This window comes from Marmota monax, unplaced genomic scaffold, assembly GCF_021218885.2.
Source record: "Marmota monax isolate L192 unplaced genomic scaffold, Marmota_monax_Labrador192_F-V1.1 WCK01_AAM20220418_F8-fsc00030, whole genome shotgun sequence".
In the NCBI taxonomy this organism is placed as follows: domain Eukaryota; kingdom Metazoa; phylum Chordata; class Mammalia; order Rodentia; family Sciuridae; genus Marmota; species Marmota monax.
Window position 1 is genome coordinate 6,476,782 of NW_026691988.1, and position 19,381 is coordinate 6,496,162.

At 36.6% G+C, this 19,381-nt stretch overlaps 1 long non-coding RNA gene across 1 annotated transcript in view; it reads left to right on the top strand.

Moving 5' to 3' along the window:
• The first annotated feature begins 295 nt into the window (after positions 1–295).
• The window catches only part of LOC131424409 (uncharacterized), an 83,738-nt gene continuing 64,652 nt past the window's right edge, over positions 296–19,381 (top strand). The window contains exon 1 of the long non-coding RNA XR_009227350.1: positions 296–442. This is a non-coding gene — a long non-coding RNA (uncharacterized LOC131424409). The remainder of the gene's footprint in view (positions 443–19,381) is intronic.

A 19,381-nucleotide genomic window follows, 5' to 3' on the forward strand; every position in this document is an offset into this window, starting at 1 on the left:
GTTAACCTCCCCAGGGCCAGAACACATACATATATTCTATGGAATTGGTGCCTTGTAGGTAAGAGAAAAGAAATGTGTCAGATGGAATTTTCAGGAAGGAAGATCATGCCAGGAGATGCCAGCTGCTTCTCTTATTTTTAAAACAGAATTCTCATCTCCATAATAATCTGCCATCAACTGTGTTTGTGGTGTGTATGTGTCAGCTTGGCTAGGCTGAACTACATTTCCCAGAATTCCTGTTCCTGTATGCTTCTGGGTAAAGTGAGCTACAGAGAGGTTCTTGTTTGAGCTAGGAGGGTGGAAGGGAAGCAGTAGCCACGTTGTAGCTCCCTCATGCCATGGCCCCCCTCCTGGCTCACTTCTCTGTTGTGAGGCAGTGACCAAGCTTACAGCAGCTGCATCTCACTTTGGATCCTCCTTTGGCTTCCTGATTCCTTCTCTGGTAAGTAGAAAACAGCAACTGCTCTGGACACAGATGTAAGACATCTAAATGGCAGAGGGTAGAAAATAAATCCCACAAATATCTAGGGGTCTAGTCTGAGGCAGGCTGGGTTCCATTTTTTACCACTTCTAAATCAAAAAGCTATCAACTATGAGTGGGGCCCAAGATTTCTAAATCTAGATTGTTATTAAAGCAGCTCTGCCACTTGGACCATATGATCCAGAAGATCCAATAGTGTGTAGAATGTCAGTGATAGATACGAATGAAGTTTAGAGCATTCTTCAACAGACGGATGCTTGGACATGGGTCACTCAGTTACTCTGTGACTTGAGCTACCCTTTATTAGTGTTGTCTGACCTACCAGGCCACAAAGCTGAGCATCCATGGCAGTGCTCCATTAACAAATGGAAGTGGGATATATGATCTGGGCTTAGGGAGGTCTGAAGGAACTAATGTATTGCACAAGCACGTTGCCTATGTATCCACCACCTTACTTCTGTTATATTGCTTCTTTCTCTCAAACTACGCCTATGACCTCTTGGAGAACTTCTTAGGAGCAATCAGTAGAGAAAAAATGAAATTTCAGACCAAGCTTCCAGATGATTCTGCACATTAGGAAGACACCTCTCAAAAGTGGACAGCTAAAACCAAATGGACAATTGAAACACAACAATCCCACTCTGGGATGGCCCTGTAGGTCAGCAGTGAAGGGAAATCTTTCCAGTGTACAGAACGACAAGCAGTACATCTGTTGTTCCTTTTACTTGAAAGAAGAGATGTCCAGAAGGGCAAATCTTCAATAATTCATGGGTCAGAGATTTGGAAAGAACATGATTAAAAACTTGGTGATGAAGAAATCTGCTGGAGAGGTAGCTGATAGGCTTCTCCAAGTGGGCAAGGTGTGTTAGGATATTCGTGTTCCATGTGCATGCTCACAAAGAATGAACTCAACAAAGGAGGATTTTCACTAGCAAGCAGATAGGAAGAGCCATTCTGTGCTCCTCAGTCCTCTTCCTTCCCCAGCAAATCCTGTCATTATCAAACCAGATCATTAAAAATGTAGCAATGACAGAGAGCATTGTGGAAGAGAGAACTTCAGCTTTGGTTCAGCAACATGGGCTTCTACCTACCAAGGCCTGTCTAGCTATAGTCACTGTTGTGTGCCCGATTTGCTAACAGCAGAGGTCCTGACTTGGCACCCTTTTCAACTATTAGCTAGCCACTAATTGGCAGGTTGATTACACTGGATCACTTCCCTCATGGAAAGGGCAAAGTTTGGTTCTTAACTAGACTAGACACTTACTATGGATATACATATAACTTCCTTGCTGACAAAGCTTCTGCAAAACCCACCACCAAAACCATGTGCAGAATGACTTATTCACTATCAGAGTATTTCACACAGCATCACTCTGACCAAAGAACTTATTTCACAGCAAATAAGATGTGGAAATGGCCTTGCATAGTCTACTGATCTTACTGTGCCCCTCATCACCCAGAAGCAGCTGGCTTGACAGAATAGTAAAACATTCTTTTGAAGGCTCACTTATAGTCTTTGACGATTAAAAAAGTGCTCTAAATCAGCATCTAACATATAAATCTCTATTTCTCCCTTACCGGTATCCATGGGTCAGGGACTCAAGGGATGGAAATGGGAGAGAATCCTCTATTTTCCCTAGTGATTCTCTAACAAAATTTCTGCTTTCCATCCATGTGACATCAGACTTTCAAGGTCAAGAGGTACTAGTTCCAAAAAGAGGAATGCTTCCATTGGTGTACAGATAATTATCTGATTGAACTGGAGTGCCACCTGACACTTTGACTCATGTCATTGAATTGTCAGGCAAGAAAGGGAGTGATTGTAACTAGGCTGCTTCAACACAAAGGGAGTAAGGAGGAGTACGTCCTGAAAATTAAAGATCTTCTAGGTGGCCACTTAGCACTCCCACATCCTGGGATTAAAGTCAGTAGAAAACCACATTAACTCAGTTAAAAGATTGCCCGTGACCCAGTGCCTTTGAGAATGAAGATTTGGTTCATTGTACCAGGCAAGGATCCATAATCAGCTGAACAAAAGGAAGAAATGACCACTAGGGCCACATGACCAGTTGTAGACAAAAATACTGTTTGAGTTATGAATATCTATTCCTCATTTTGCTATGGCTCTGTATAAATATGAATATAAGTATATATATGTATATATATATATACACACAAATATACATATTTGCTTAACCAATTATCTTTGTATTTGTCTTTCTCCTCATTCTCTTATCATCTAATGTAAGATATGTTGACAGTAGTAACTTGACATGTCAATGTACAATTTATAAGACATCAAAGGAGAAGTGTGAATTAACTACATGAATGAACATCATCCAAATTAAAAAAAAAATTGGATCCTCTATTATAGAAAAGTTCAAGTGGGTATAGTTGTATCACAGTAGGTAGAGGCATGATTCTGGGTTTTTTAAAAATATTTTTTAGTTTTCCTCATTTCCCTCTCAGAGGATTTGTCACTGATATACAGAAATGCCTTTGATTTATGGGTGTTGATTTTATATCCTGATACTTTGCTGAATTCATTTACTAGTTCTAGAAGTTTTCTGGTGGAAATTTTAGGATCTTCTAGATATAGAATCTTATCATATCAGCAAATAGTGCTAATTTGAGTTCTTCTTTTCCTCTATGTATTCCTTTAATTTCTTTTCGTCTGACTAATTGCTCTGGCCAGTGTTTCAAGAACTATGTTAAATAGAAGTGTTGAAAGAGGGCATCCCTGTCTTGTTCCAGTTTTTAGAGGGAATGCCTTCAATTTTTCTTCATTTAGAATGATGTTGGCCTGGGGTTTAGCATAGATAGTCTTTATGATGTTAACATGACTTTATTTTTAGTTATTTACATGTGGTGCTGAGAATCAAACCCAGTGCTTCATGTAGGCTAGGCAAGCACTCTACCACTGAGCTACAAAACCAGCCCACGACTCTGTTTTCACCTTTCTTTGGAAATCAAGTATGACTTAAAGAGACGTCAGAGTGCCATGTTGTCAAGGGGTGGTGGATTTCTAATGAGCGAACTTGACCAGGCTGAACTCTGGTCCCCAGAATTCCCTTTGCCGTATGTTTCTAGATAGAGTGGGTCACCAGTGAGATTCTTGGACAAGACTCAGAGGCAGAAGTGAGGTGGCAGCCATTAGATATCTCATGCATGTTGTGTCCTCTCAGCTCACTTACCTCCTGCCACCAGACCTGCCGTTGTTCCACCTTCTCCTGGATAGATACTCTTTAAGCTTTTCTAACTCCTGGGCCAGGTGTGTGTGCTAGGCTCTGATAAGGGCCCTGCAATCAAAGTCAGAGGCTTTAAGAATTGAGATAATATTTGGCCTGTGTTCATGAGCTCTAGCTGTGTCCAGGATTCTGGTATGTTCTGGCTCTCACCCACCTTTCCTCACATCCTATCCTTAAATTTCAAGCCCCAGCATCAATGTGAAGACAACAGCTTTACAGATGATTTCATCACACACTACAATTATGTAAGGTCAAATCCCTGCAAAAACACACACACAGTTACATTTCTGCTTCTCTTATTGAACACTGGCTCATTTGGTAATTTGTTTAAATTTTAGAAGATTACAATCTTTAAAAATAAAAGTCTGCTGAGGTATAATTGACATTTAATAAACCACACATATTTAAGTTGTACAATTTGATGAGTTTTGACATATGCAGATACCTATGAAACCAACACCATAATCAAGACAGTGAGCATATTCATCACCCTCAAAAGTTTTCTTGTTCACTTTTCTAACCCTCCCTCTCCTATTTTGCCTCCTCTGACAGCCACCAATGTGTGTTCTCTTGCTTTAGATTAGTTTACATATTCCTTAGTTTTATGTAAGTAGAATCATACACTATATACTCTTTTGTCAGGCTTCTTTCACTCAGCATAATTGTTTTGAGATTCCTCAGTGTTGCTATTTGTTCATTCTCAAGCAGTTTATTCTGAAAGGTTAAATTCTTAATGAATGACATTTTGCTTAATTATAGGACAATCACAAGCATTTAGATGCATTGTGACTGAGCATAATTTAGAGAAACAAAAATCCAGGCAGTCAGAAGTGATATGTTGGGAGTATTTCCTCATAGCAGGAAGATTTATAGTGTCATTACATCAGCCTTACCATTAAGTGGAGAGGAATAAGTTTCTTGGGAAAGGGCTTCCAAAGACTGGACTCCTCCAAAAATCTTGGCCAGTGGAATAGAGCTAGACAGCACTATCTTCAGAGGTTATCTCAGAAAGGGATGGGACACTGTTCGCACATTGCTCAGATGAGCCAAGTGACAGATTGCTCCACAGGGGGCCTTAAAACCTCCCAAAGTGAGTCATGGAAAGTAACATAATGCAGTGGGCATTTTACTGCCAATCAAGAGATCTGGATTTTAACCCAGAACTGTCACTTACTTATTACATATGTGACTACAGATAAATCAGATTCTCTCTTTGAATCTCTTTTCCTCAACTGCAAATTGAAGGAATCAGACTATATGATCTTGGAAACTTCTATATTCTACACATCTAAGAATGAAATAATAAAGGCCCAGAGGACCAACAGGTGTGGTTATGCCAAGAACTATATAGTCTGAAACAAATCTACATTAGAAACTATGCAAGGTATCAGAGTACAGCTATCCAGCCAGCCATCAATCCACCTAGTAAATGTTGACTAAATACCAAAATGTATAAGACACTATGTGTAAACCTGGAAATTGGAAGATGAATATGTCCTCGCTCCTTTTCTCAAGATGCTCATAGTTTGCTGATGGAAGATAAGCTTATTCATGACTAATTATAACGTGGTTATTTCAGAAGTACTTTCACAACAAAGATGGTGTTTCAGTAAATATATCGATCCTCAGAACCTTGTACAAAATTGGAGGAGAATTCTTTTGTTGTTGTTTTCTGTGGAAATAATTGAATATGAGTATTTTTATGATAAAGGGCATATCAGAAAGTTCCATGTGAAGATGGGAAGGAGGTATTAAAAATGTTTCTTTTGGAAACTCGTGGTCACCCTTACTCCTGGATATGTTTTATACTTCTTATATGTACTGATTGCTACAGTTGCTGAGGCTAGTTTTGAACTCGCGATCCTCTTGCCTCAGCCTCCCAAGCCACTGGGATTACAGGTGTTTGTCACTATACCTGACACATGGTATATATTTTTGAGATTTATATCATAAAGGCTCTAAATCACATATTGGTTCTAAATCAGAGAGCCAGGCACCACAACACATGCCTGTGATCCTGGTGACTTGTGAGACTGAGGCAGGAGGACCATGAGTTCAAAGCCAGCCTCAGCAACTTGGCAAGGCCTAAGCAACAGTGAGACCCTGTCTCAAAAAAAAAGGGTGGGGTGTAGTTGGGGATATAATTCAGTAGTAGACTGCCCCTGGGTTCAATCCAATTCTCAGAACCAAAAAATAAGTTTTAATTAATTATCCAGAGATGATTATAAATCATTAGATTTCTGTTTTTAGATCACTTCTTTATTCTTTTAAGTTTTATCAGACTCAAACAGCTGTAGGTTAAAAGAAGGGAAGAAAGAGCTTTTGCCAACAAAGGAAGCTTGGATATTACTTCCATTTTTAATTGCAATTGAAGATATCATCAAGTAAACAGTATTAACTAGTATTTATTATAATATGCATATATTAATAAATAAAAATAAAATATGCATATTTTAATAAATATAAATAAATTTAAACTTTAAGTGTTTAGCTATTCATCATCCAGAAACCTGGGTGATGTTTGCTCTCCTCTCTGACTTGCGTGAAGCCAGCAAGCTGGGTCACGTGGCTGGCTGACCTCCCAGCACCACCTACCTCCAACTCCATGAGATGCCATCAGATCCCACCCAAAGGAGCCAGTCGTCCTCCTGAAACAATGAGCAATTCTTAGGAGACACAACTGGGGCTCTGTTGCTGTGGCACAGGAAGGCTCGATAAGATCTCCTAGCCACAGCATTCTTTTGTGTCAGCAGACGCAAGTGGGATGTTCCTTCCACAGCTCTTACTGAGCAAGAGGAAGCAGGCTTTGAAACACAATGTTCATTGAAATCGGCTTTCATCTGAGGAATCCCAGGGTGGCTCCTGCTTCATGATGTGCATTCTGTCTGCAGCTGAGCTCTCCTGATGCATTTCCGTTGTTTGTTCTGGGGGGAAGGCAGCACCTTTTTGAGACTTACCCTGTTACTAGGTAAAGGGCATCACATTGTGCTGGGCAAGGCATTATGTGTCAGGATGTCTCCAGTGAGTCTGGAGAGTAGGGGAGCATTAAAAATAAAATAGACAACAATCACGTCCTCTGCCATCCTGCTTTCTGAGGGGGCAGAGGAATACCAGGCCACCCTTATGACTCCTGAGGATGCTTGGTGACCTTAGGAGCAGGAAGCTATTCATTGCTCTAGTGGCTACTTTGTGAACAATGCCACATGCTACAAATATGGAACTGAAAGTAGGGCTCAGTATGGACCCAATAGAACCTGCCCAGAAGCAGGGTGGGCTCCATGGTCCATTGTGGAGAAATTCTGGCTCTTAAAGGATTAAAAAAGGGAGGTGGAAATAATTTACAGTGTCAATCATGGGTAGGAAGTCTCCCTATCCCATTGTCCTTGTTTTAAATTTTAGTAATGTATCTTTTTTATGGAGAAAAATCAGCCTGGATCCAGAAAAGTTGTTCCTTTGATTAAGAATAGGTCTAAGACAGAACATAAGGAAGCTAAGCAAAGATGATTTAGTCCATCTTTTTTCTTGCTAGACACCTTTCTCCATCTATCACTGTCTCTTCCTTCTTTGTTCCAACTTATCTGAGCCAATCAGCTTATAATGCAAAGGGAGATAATTAACTCTGAATATTGATAAAAAGATGAGCATTGCTTTTCCCTTCCATGGGATTTTTTTAACTCTCTATATTTTTGTTCCCATTTAGACTCTCAAAGAAAGCTGGCCAAGTTATATAGGCATTGACTATGTCCAGCAGTAGGAGTCAGAGACAGAGCACAGTTAGAGAACTTTGAACCTCAAAGAGAGATAGCAGCAAAACATGGAGAAAAACCCACTTTTCAGGTTCCAAGCAAAGGCTCCCTAGGCATGTGGACAAGCATCTACTCTCCATCTGACAGATAAGGGTGACATTCATCACCACCAGAGGGCTAAAGTCCTCCAAATGTCTGTGTGCTTATGGCAAGGTAGAATTGACTCACATAAAAGGAGACACCATACTGAAAAACTTGAAAAACCTGGAAGATGTTTCCTGGAATCCAATGTACTTGTTCTAGTCTGAAAGAACAAACCGTCAATCTTGTAACTGACGTAAGACACTGACGAAAATGATAACCCAGGTAGTGAATTTTCCTAAGAATTAAATGAACTGAAGAAGTACTAAGAAATCAAAATTCTAGCTAAAACCCATGAAGAGAACCAAAAACTTCTCTTTAAGTGGACAATCTTTATCTGAGCTAGCAATAAATTCTTGAATTTCTGCATTTTGTTGAGTTTTCATGAAATATTCTTGGGAATGGATTGTCCAAACGTAGGTACAGTGGAAGTTCTCAATTTCCCTTTCCCTACCCTTTCTTGAATATGTTATTCCTGATTGTGGAGTGCAAGTGTGTGGATAAATACTTATAAGCACAATTTATACTGCACAGTGTGAATGTGTATATATGCATATGCATATATATATGTATGTGTGTGTGTGTGTGTGTGTGTGTGTATATATATATATATATATATATATTATGGGATAGGACCACACTAGTAATGTCCAGAAGAGAGATCACATATCATAGTAGAGCAGTTCACTTTAATTCAGCCAAAAAATGTACTAAATACCGGTGTGTCCAGGACTTGTCTTATAAGGAAACAAGATAGGCTTCCAGGGAGGAAATGACTGAGCTGATACCTAAAGCTTGAAAAGAAATTGTTCAAGTGAAGAAGGTAAGGATGGAAAATCTATATAAAAGAAACAATGTGAGAAAAGGTAAAGGGTCCTGGAACAAAAAGGCATATGCAAAGAGCTATAGGTAGCTTGGTATTCCTGAAAATTTAAGAACAAGGTAGAAACGGCCTGGGGGCAGGAGACAAGCATGAAGACAGACCGAAACCCGCTATCTTTTATTTTTAAAATAAAAAATATAAATATTTCTAAAAGTAAAAATAAATTAAAAAATCTTTAAGAAAGTAAAATATATTAGATTGAGGTCTCTGAACTTCTGATGCTAAAACTCTTGGAATTTGGTAGTTCGAGGTAAGGAATCAAAACCAAGATTTTGCTGTGATCAAAAGACTTAATTAAAGGTGATGAATGACAATGAGAGTTAAAGTCAGGGGCAAACAATTTTTGAGATCTTGGCCAGTTGTTTATGGTCTCTTAGGAGAAATTTAAAGAGCCCTAGAAATATAACTCAATTCTTTCTCCCTTGGGTATAACCAACAGGACATCTATGAAGACTATGGTTCTGACTACAATTCTTTTCTCCATAGGAGAACCTAGAAATATGTAAGGAACTTTGCCACCTTTGAGTTGCAATACCACTGTTTCGGGAACACTGCCTTGGAATGTAATTTGCATTAAAGAAATTTCTTGGTGGTAATATCAGTATCTTATATAATTTTCTTATGTAGATCAACTAGCACCTAAAACTTTGTACAGTTAAATAGGATGTGCTAATGAAGAAGAGTTAATATTTGAAGTACCCAACAGAAGGCATGCTGGACATATTTTCCTTACCAGAAAAAAAAAATGGGAGGGCACACATCCAGGAACTCAAAACAGACTCTGCTGGAGCTGATTGGCAATTTTAGCCTCTGCATCTGGAGAGCTATTTATATCCAAATCCTGATAATTGGTGGTAAAGGAAAAAAAAAAAGGAAAGAATAGATTGTTTAAAAAAATCCATCATTCACAAACTTTTCATTTTAAACAGTTGTTTTAACTACTACATTTCCCTAAAAATTTCAACTAGACATTAATAAAGAGTCGACTTACAACCTAGTGTTTAATATCTTTTTATGTTATCTGCTGACCCTCAGGAATAAAAGTCAAAGGCTGAGTAACATCATTGTTGGATCACCATAAACAAACAAAGGATAGCAAAGGAAGAATCATTGCTATGATCTGCTTTGACCTCCCATGACCACACTATACAAGTTTAGGAGCTCACAGAGAATACAACTTAAGCACTGAGCCTAATTACTTGAGGAATACTCACATCATATTGCACACATCTTTTAAATGCCAAACTGTGCTTTTAAAAAAATGCAAGTTCACACAAAACTAACAAAAAGTAATTGACTAGAAAATAATTATAGATCCTTTAGCTTTTTAATCTGAGTCATGATATACAGCCAAAAGGCCAAGTCTCAATAATTCTAGAAGGGATGTTTCTGAAAGAAATTTTATCAAGGCCGTCTGCAGAGAACAGCTTCACAAAATGGTACGTTTGCTTTAGGAACTCAATTTGATAAAAGCCTTGGGAAAGGAACTCTCCTTAGGGTGCATCCTTGCTTTAATACCCAATTTAATTAATTATGACTGATGTTAAGTACACCACAAGTTTATCTGATGCCTTATGACTAATGGATTCTATTTAGGCTCTCTCACTTATCAGAATTAAAGTAGGCTTTTGTTCTGTGCCCTTTGCTTTGTGGCGTGAGCCAAGAAACCTGTACACTCAGCCCATGGTTCTAAGGTGAATATCAACCCATCTTAAACCCCTCACCACATCTCTAGAGGATCACTACAAATAAGACATGGAGAGTGTATTAAATTTCTTTCCATTTAGGGTACACTTTCAAACTCACTTACTTGTTTTTGTTTGTTGATTCGTTTAGCAACACTCCTTGAGTGTCCCTTCTATCCCATGCTCTATTTATGTAGTTTTCAAGAAGTTCAGTTTTATTGACCACAAACCTATGAAATAAGTTCTATTATTAAACTCATTTGCCAATAAGAAAACAGAGTCTTAGAAAATAAATGCACTTTGCCTAAAAACACTCACTTATCAAATAGTAAAGATGGGACACGACCACAACTTTCTCACATTGAAACCTGAACTCTTATTCAGCATTCCACATTAAGCCCTATTTTATTGCACCAAAAGATGTTATATGTGATAGCATTAAGCAAGCTAGGAAGAATATATCTTCAACAATCAGATCACTGAACTTCATAAACTTCTTTAGGTGAATTCTCTCCAAATTTTGCAACATGCTCATACAGTATCTCAAAAAGAAGAAAATCCCTAATAGGAGCATAAAGGAAATAAAGTGTGGGTTCAAGACAAAGACGTGAACACTCTTGGAGCAACTGCAATGAAGGCAGATTGATGAAGAAGAGAGGAGACAGTGGGCCTCTAAAAAGATTGGGTACCCTTCTATACCTGTGCTCGAGAAGGCAAGAGCACCATTTTTACTAGAACATGTATTGGTTGTTACAAGTAATTACTTCCTCAATTATCACACCTAAGAATGGATCCTTCCAACAGCAAAAGTCAACTCTATTTTATATTTCTCTTATTTTCTCATACCCTGCTCTTATTCTTAATCTGCACAGAATAAAATGAATCTCTAATCTAATTCGTAAAGTTTTGACATGCTACTTGTTGAAAGTAGTTAATTTTCAGTTTACAAATTCACAAACTAACCATTAATTTCCAGATCATTTTGGAATTGACTAGATGATCATCCTCAAGTTTCATGTCAAAAGTTCAGGGCTGGAATTCATTTGGCAGGGAAGGACAACCAAGTGATGCAATTGATGTTGAATAATTTCTCTCAGAGAAAGTTTTTAAGATTCAGACCTTTCTCTGAAATGATATTTTCTATCCAAATCAAGAAAAAGGGAAGATGTATAAATTATATCTAATAGTTCCAATGACATAAATACATCTTGAAACATAAGATTTAGTAGCATGAAAACCTTTCGTGAAACTTCTTTTTTGACTTAAGGAAAGATAATAGATAAGGAATAATTTCTGAAGACTGTAGAAAAATTTCAACTATTGTCTATCTGCACATAAGTAAAATCCCTCAAATCCTAGGCTGCTGATTTGGAAAGTGAGCTGGAAAGTGGGAGATTTTAGTACATTTTTCCCACTCCAAAACTCTGTTAAAAAAGAAGCTGAGATTTGAGATGAAAGACCTTATGTATATGTGGTAAGCTTTCATTTTGGTTATATAATTCACCTTTATTTTTTTAACAGGGACTCTTTTGAAAATCGTAATTCATCTATAATTCCAGTCATTCAGTGCTGATATTGTTTTTAGTAAGATAATGTCTAAAAGAATGAGATCTATATATCCAGATGAAAGTTTTGATTTGTATTAGATGATAATTTAAACTAAAGCCATACGTTTTTATTGTCAGAGGGATTGAACCTGAATTATTTTTTTTAAAAAAATAATCTGGATATTGCAGTTTTCAACACTGCTTATAGCAGTCCTATCATGGAAATGTAGAAATAATTTCTCCCTCAGTTTTTTTCCAACCTCAGCATCTGAGGTGATTTGTTTTATTTTTATGTCCTCAATGCCATTAAATGATAACATTTAGTAAAGTCACATTTCACTGTGGCTGACAATATCTGGTGAGCACAGAGCTTAACAAAACAAAGCTGTAGTAAGAGTTTTGGCTTTGCTTCATATTTCATTTCCTGTCCATAGCTTATTGTTCACAAGGCTGGAGAGCCTTTTGACATTCAAAGAATATAAAATTCATTTACCATTTTCAAACATTTATACCAGAGTAAGAGAACTGAGGACACTACAGTTCTAAAAAGAATGCAGCAACCCATTAAAAACACTTTTCCCTTCATTCGCTTTTATAATAAATTAAAGCTTAAGATGACTCGATTATACCAAATTAGTTGACTAAAGTTTGGGGGGCATTTTGATCCTGAAATATGTATCAGACCTTTCTTTCTATCCATCCTACCTTACACCAAAGATTATCTAATTCCAAGATAAAATTTTCAATGAGGTAAAACGAAAAGTTCAAGGACTGTTGTCAATAGAAGAGTCATTGGTTTGCTATGATTTTTCCCGGGGCTGACTTTAAAAAAGCATTTACTGCATTTTGAAGTATATTTTCCACACACTGAAAAAGCATTTATGGAAAAATAACATTCAAGTGAGAAAAGAAAAATCTGCTCACTGCTGCTTCATCCTCTCTACACAGAAGGATATCTGGGGAAAAGTGCTCATCACATCTCTGGCTACACTCAAGGAAACAAAAAGAAATTCTATTGGATGATATTTCTGTTTTGAAAAAGAAAGAAGAGGCAGGGCTTGAAACCATGGAGGAGTACTTACTTCCTGCATAGAAGTAGCTGTATGAATGCAGTAGCTGGCCATCCACCTTCCTAGAACCACACCAAGGTCAGGAATTTCAACTGAGTCCTAATTTAGGACAATTCTGACACATTTTATGTTTGTAAATCCAGATACATACAGACCCACCAATTTCTTAGCAAAATCACTGTTCTTACTCATGCCTTTTTTTTTTTAACTAAAAAAGAGCAAAACTGGTGAAATGGTACTTCTCTTCTAATACATGAGGACACAAACCCCTCCCCACTCCCAGGGAGTGAAATGAATGAGTTTTTCTGGAATTATGAAAAGAGACAATTACCACCAACATCACAAAATTATTAAGTTATGTGAAAACATAACAAAAATTGTTTTGAGTTTTGAAGTATTATTTTTAAGGTTTTCACTAATATTCACACTCTCAGGGTTTGTTCCATAGTCTCAAGGTCAAATCCAAGCAAGGGTCCTTAGCTGTGTCCAGATACTTAACTATGTTGAAGCCATTCCATATATTATTGATGAAATGTGAAGCGGTACATCAATTTTGGAGGGTAATTTGGCAATACCTATCAAAGTATCTTGCCAGAAGATTTCCAGTTTCAGCTCTGTGGTGAAGGATCTTAGAAGCTGTCACCATCATCCTTATGAATAAAATCCTCATGATTTTTCTTGTACACATCAGAGAAATGAGGGACAAACTTCCCCCTGCCCCACTCAAAATACAATTTGGAATGCAGAGATGAATCCAGCTCAGATCTTCTCACCAGAAGCAGCTGTTTCTGGAATCATAAACTGGTAAGAACTTAAATGGCAATTTTGATAAATTGCTAGAGGCTGGGGCTGGAGAATGAGCAATTCCTGGGGGATGCAGCCTTAGGAATAAAGGATGTAAATGCTCTTGAGTATTTGGAGAAGCCAAAGCTCTTGAGGCAGATTTTTAAAAAAGAAAGAAAGAAAAGAAAACTGGAGGAATCCAAATCCTCCATCGCCTATAGTTACTTTAGACTGAAAACACAGCCCAATTCTAGAAGATTAACATGAAAACCTCTTACTAGAGGTCAGTTCAATTATGTGGTATTATGAATAATGGTACTATAAAATTTCACATGCAGGTTTTTATGTGAAGTTAACTTTTCATTTATCTGGGAAAAATGCCCAAGAGTACAGTTGTTGGGTCATACAATGAACACATGTTTGGTTTATAAGAAAATGTCATAATCTTTTCTAAAGAATCTGTAGCATTTTACATTTCCACTGGTTTCTGCACAAACCTCACCAGCATTTGATATTATCATATATTTTTCATTTTATCCATTCTGATAGGCATACAATGCTACCTCATTGTGGCTTTAGTTTACATCTGTCTAATGACTAAGGATGTTAAACATCTTTTCAAATGTTCATTTGTCATCTATATATCTTTCTATTTTTGTACATCTCTTCTGTCCATTTTCTAATTGTATTGTTTTCTATTCTTGAATTTTGAGATTTCTTCATATACTTTAAATATAAATCCTTTGTTGAATATATGGTTTGCAAATATTTTCTGTGAGTATGTAGCTATTAGCTTTCCATTGTTGTAACAAACTATTCTAGATAATCAACTTAGATAAAAGTATTTTTTGGCTTATAATCAGTCCATGGTCCATTGGTCCATAGTTGTTTGGGGGCCTACAGTGAGGCGGAACATCCTGGTGAGAGCACATGGTGAAAGAAGCCCTCATTTCATGGTCTGAACCACAAAAGAGAGACAGGAATAGGTGAGTCCCTCTATCCTTCCCAATCGCATACCCTCAGTGATCTAAAACCTCCCACTAGGCCCCACCTTCTAAAAGCTCCACCAATCCCCAGTAGCACCAAACCCTAGACTGTTTAACATATGAGCCTTTGGGGACATTCTAGATCCAAACCATGGCAGTAAAGCTTTTTTTTTTTTGTGGGGAGGGGATACTGGGGATTGAATTTAGGGGCACTTGACCACTGAGCCAGATCCCCTGCCCTATTTTGTTGCCACAGTCTGTCTGGGCAAAATAACTGGGGGGGGGGGGACAAGCAACCTGTGAAGCGGGAGCCGCTTTATTATGGGACAGAGAAGTATATATACCCAACTAATTACACACAGCTTAACTTAATTAACATAAACTAGATAGAGCAATCAACCAATAAGGAATCCTCATCATCTTAATGATTACACACAGCTTAACTTAATTGACATAATCTAGACACAGCAGTCAGTCATTAAGGAATCTCCATCATCTTAAAGGCTCGCTGGCGTTACTCAGAAACCATTCCTCATAGCATACTGCCAGGCGCCATCTTAACTTGGTTGTGGCCCTCATCATTTTGTATTTTATTTAGAGACAGGGTCTCACTGAGTTGCTTAGTGCCTCACTTTTGCTGAGGCTGGCTCAGCCTCCAGATCCTCTGGGATGACAGGCATGCACCACTGCACCCTGCTAAAGCTTGTCTTTTCATTCTCTTTGTAAAGTCTTTAGCAGAGAAAAAAATTTACGGGATGTTTTCATTCTGAAAACAAATATCCATCAATGGGTAGATAATTAGACAAGCTCTAGCATATACATGCCATGAAATACTGTTTATCATTATAAAGGAATGGACTAGCAATCATATAAAATCTTGGATGAATATCATGGGAATTGAGGAAAAAAGTCAGTTTGAAAAGGTTATATATGACATGATTTCATGTATAAAACATTCTTGAAATGTCAAAGTTATAGAAATACAAATAGATTAATGGTTGTCAGAGACTGGCAGGGAAGATTGTGGTCATGAATATAAAAGGGTAGAACAGGGAATCCTGTAATCAAGTTCTTCAGTATCTTCACTGTAATAGTTCCTATCCAAATCTATATAAGTGAAAGTTGTCTAGAGCTAACTGCACAAACAAATGAGTGCATATGAAATTGGTAACTCTGAGAAAGATTAGTAGATCGTATCAACATCAATTTCAGTTATACAAAATGTTATTATTGTGAAAAACTTTGTGAAAGACATGTAGGCTCTTTCTATATTATGTCTTATAAAAGCATATAAACCTATATTTATTTGAAAATAAAAATATTAAATCCCTTTGTTGTCAGTTTTAAAGGGTTTCAATAGAGAATAGAATGCAAATGAGTTCACTTGCATTACGAGGCTTACCTGAAAATCTGTGAAATGAAATTCTTTAAAGGAATACATTTGTGTTATGGAATATTCAGACAAATAGACAAGGCTTCTAAAGAACTTTTAACAGTAGTTACTTTGGATGTAAATATATACAAAAATATGTATAAAAATAATGAAAGGTTTAGATAAAGAAACAAAACAAATAGCAGGTTGGCATACTTAAAATCCAACTATATCAATAATAATTAAGTGTAAATAGTCAATCAAAAGGAGAAAATGTCAGATTGAAGAAAAGGCAAGACTCAGCTATCACTACCCACAAAAAAAAATACTTTAAATGAAAAAAATAAATAAATGGAAAAAGATATGCTGTGCTAAATCTAGTCTAAGAAAGCTCAAGTGACTCTGTTAGTACAGGAAAACATAGATATGCAAGCAAATAATATTATCAGGGCTAATGTAAGTCATTTTATTGTGATAAAGATATCAACTAATCAAGAGAACATGAGTTTTAAATATTCACATACCTAATAACAAAGCCTCAAAATATATTAATCAAAACTGATAAAACTTTAAAAAGAAATAGGCAAATCTATAATTAAGTTGGAAATATCAACATCAATCTTTGAATAATTGATTGAGTACACAGGAAATAAGAAATGATATAAGAGTTTATATCATTGAACAAATTTATCTAAGATTCCTCATTTTTAGTGTCCTTATTGAGTGTATACAATTGACTCTATCCATGAAGAAGTTTCAGAAACAGAGATAATGTGTTCAATTCATTTATACTATTTGTTGCCGCACAACTTTTTTATCAGTAAAGTTTTGGCGACCCATATCAATTATCAGAAATCCAAAACAGTTATTGAGCCTGCAGTGACCTGTCAAGTGGAATGCATTTATAAATTCATAGTTATCTTATTGACTGCAACACTTGCAAGATTGGAATCTGAGCCAAGTGATCCTATGTATTAGTATCTGCTCTTGGGTCATCTACTGTCCTTAGAGTCCTATACTGAGAAGAATCTTCAAGCTCTGTAGTTCAAAGCAAGTTAGTGTATTCTGTGAAGTTGAATCCCAGAAAAAACAAAAAGGCGTAGAACCCTTGTGTAAAATATTAAAAGAAATTCATGGAAAAAGTAAAGGATGGGTGAAAATGTCAAGAGTGATTCAAATCAAAAGGATCCAAAAGATGAAGTAAGAAATAGGTGTAAAGTTCAACATAGAATCAAGAAGCAATTTTGATGGATTCCTATAACCACGTGATTATCTACCTTGAGTTCTAACAATCTTTTTTAAGAAATCCTAAATGGGGAATTTAGATTATTTGGGGACCAAGGTGAAGGATAAGTTTACTGATCCTTTATTTGAAGGGCTCGTCATTATGGAGTTTTGTGAAAAACTAGAAAAATAGAAGTTAGATGAGGCTACTCACAACTTCATGACAGTTTTTCAGTGTATTTTAAGTCCCTACTCACTGTGTTGCTTTGACAAGTCATTTAACTTCTTTGAAACACAATTTTCTTGCCTATAAAGTACAAATAATAATATCAACCTACTCATAAGGTTGCTATATGCAGAGTACGGTATTAGAAATACCATATGCCACAGAGAAGACTGTCCAGTGGATTTTGCTTCAATGACAGAAGTGTCCTTTACTTTATGACACTCAATAATGGTGGCCACTAGCCACATGGTCTATTGAGCATTTGAAACCTGGCTAGCTAACACAACTGAGGAACTAAATTTTGAATAATGTAGACTTATTTAATAAGTTAAATAGTCTCAGTGGCTAGCGGCTACAATACTGGATAACACAGGTAAAGAGCTAAAGAAAAAAATCCCAATTCATTTTTTGGGGATTCTCTTTCATATGCAGTGGGAATGTTAGAAAGTCTATCAATTACATTCTGTATTAAATCTATTTTAGAGAAGAAAAAAAGAAATCTGGCGTTTAACTTCCTAACTTCATGCTACAAATGTAATATTGAAGATTCCCCCTAGAGAGAGTTCACATTTTTGTTTTGTTTCACTGTTTACTGTAACTGGGAACTTGCATCCAGAAAACAGATTGAAAAGTACTTTCTCACTTGTTTGTAGGTGAGGAATTTCAGTTATTTTTTTTATATTCCTAAGGTCATAAGCAATACCTTGGATACAATCCACTTACTATGGCTCTCAGCATAAAGGTCCCCAAGGCCATTATTGATAGGCCACTCCATGGTATGCAAAGTCATTTCTGAACAGATCCCTGAGGAGTGTGCTGAGATTTGTTTCCTTGACAATGTTAAATTTATCCTTTCTCAAATGACTAGGAATGGTTTCAACAAAAGACAGATAGATAGAATTATGTTCCTTCAAGTCAATTAAGTAGCCTCCATGTTTCCAGAAGGATTAGTTTGATTCTTAAGTCATGCTAGTCCTTACCTTTAATTTTATTGGAATGTTCTTGACAAACATCTTCTACCTGTGCCTTCAGTGTTTAGTCGTTTGTATGGGTATGTTTTCATTTCAGATCATAGTAGTAGAATAATTTTTACGTGATTTGAAAATACTTGACTGAGTGAAAAGAAAATTGATAGCTAGTGAGGATAAAACTTAATTGTTCATACTCCTCTGATCCTTTTCTACCCAAAATAAAAGAAGAAGTATCTTCTTTTTTATCTTAATCATTTAGAAATTAGAAAACCCGAATATATGCTTTTGCTGCTGAAAGAGTCTGAGTTACCTTTCCTGTGGGCACACTGGCAGGATTTTAGTTCCTTCTATGCACCTAGTCCAGATATTTGGTATCAAGGAGCTAAATCACTTCAGACAACCCACTCAGTTTTTAACCTTTCATACAAAAAATATGGGGAAAAAATCTCCCTGGGTTTGAAAGGAATTGAATTTCAAAGCCTGATGTGGTTGGTAAATTTACTTTGATTATTTCATACTGGGAAAGAAAATGCACTGTGCCTATCTCAACCTTTTCACTTATTGTTGCTGATTATTGGTATTTACTCCCTTTCCCAACAATCTTACATACTGCAATGAAAACAAGTTTAAAAGCATTCAAATAGATTTTCTTTTATTAAAGATTTTTGACAACTTATTCTTATATTATTTTGTGCATTTACTTCCTTCTCTCCTGCTGTTTATTTTGTTCCTATCAGAGAAATTTGATGAAGATTGGGAGGCTATACCCTTTTTAGCTAATTTTGGTAATATATTATTGAATTTTATTCACAATTTTCATTGATATTCCCTATTAGAATATCTTCCATCTTACTACTATTCAATCATTGCCCTACCTCCTTTTATTCTCTTTATGAAAATTTCAATATAATTAGCTCTAATGTTTCCCTGAAGATTATTTGGCATTACAGACTTTTGGTAATATCTCCTCTTGTGAGTTAAGAACTATTCCAGAATTACTGCTTTGAGTACAATTTTT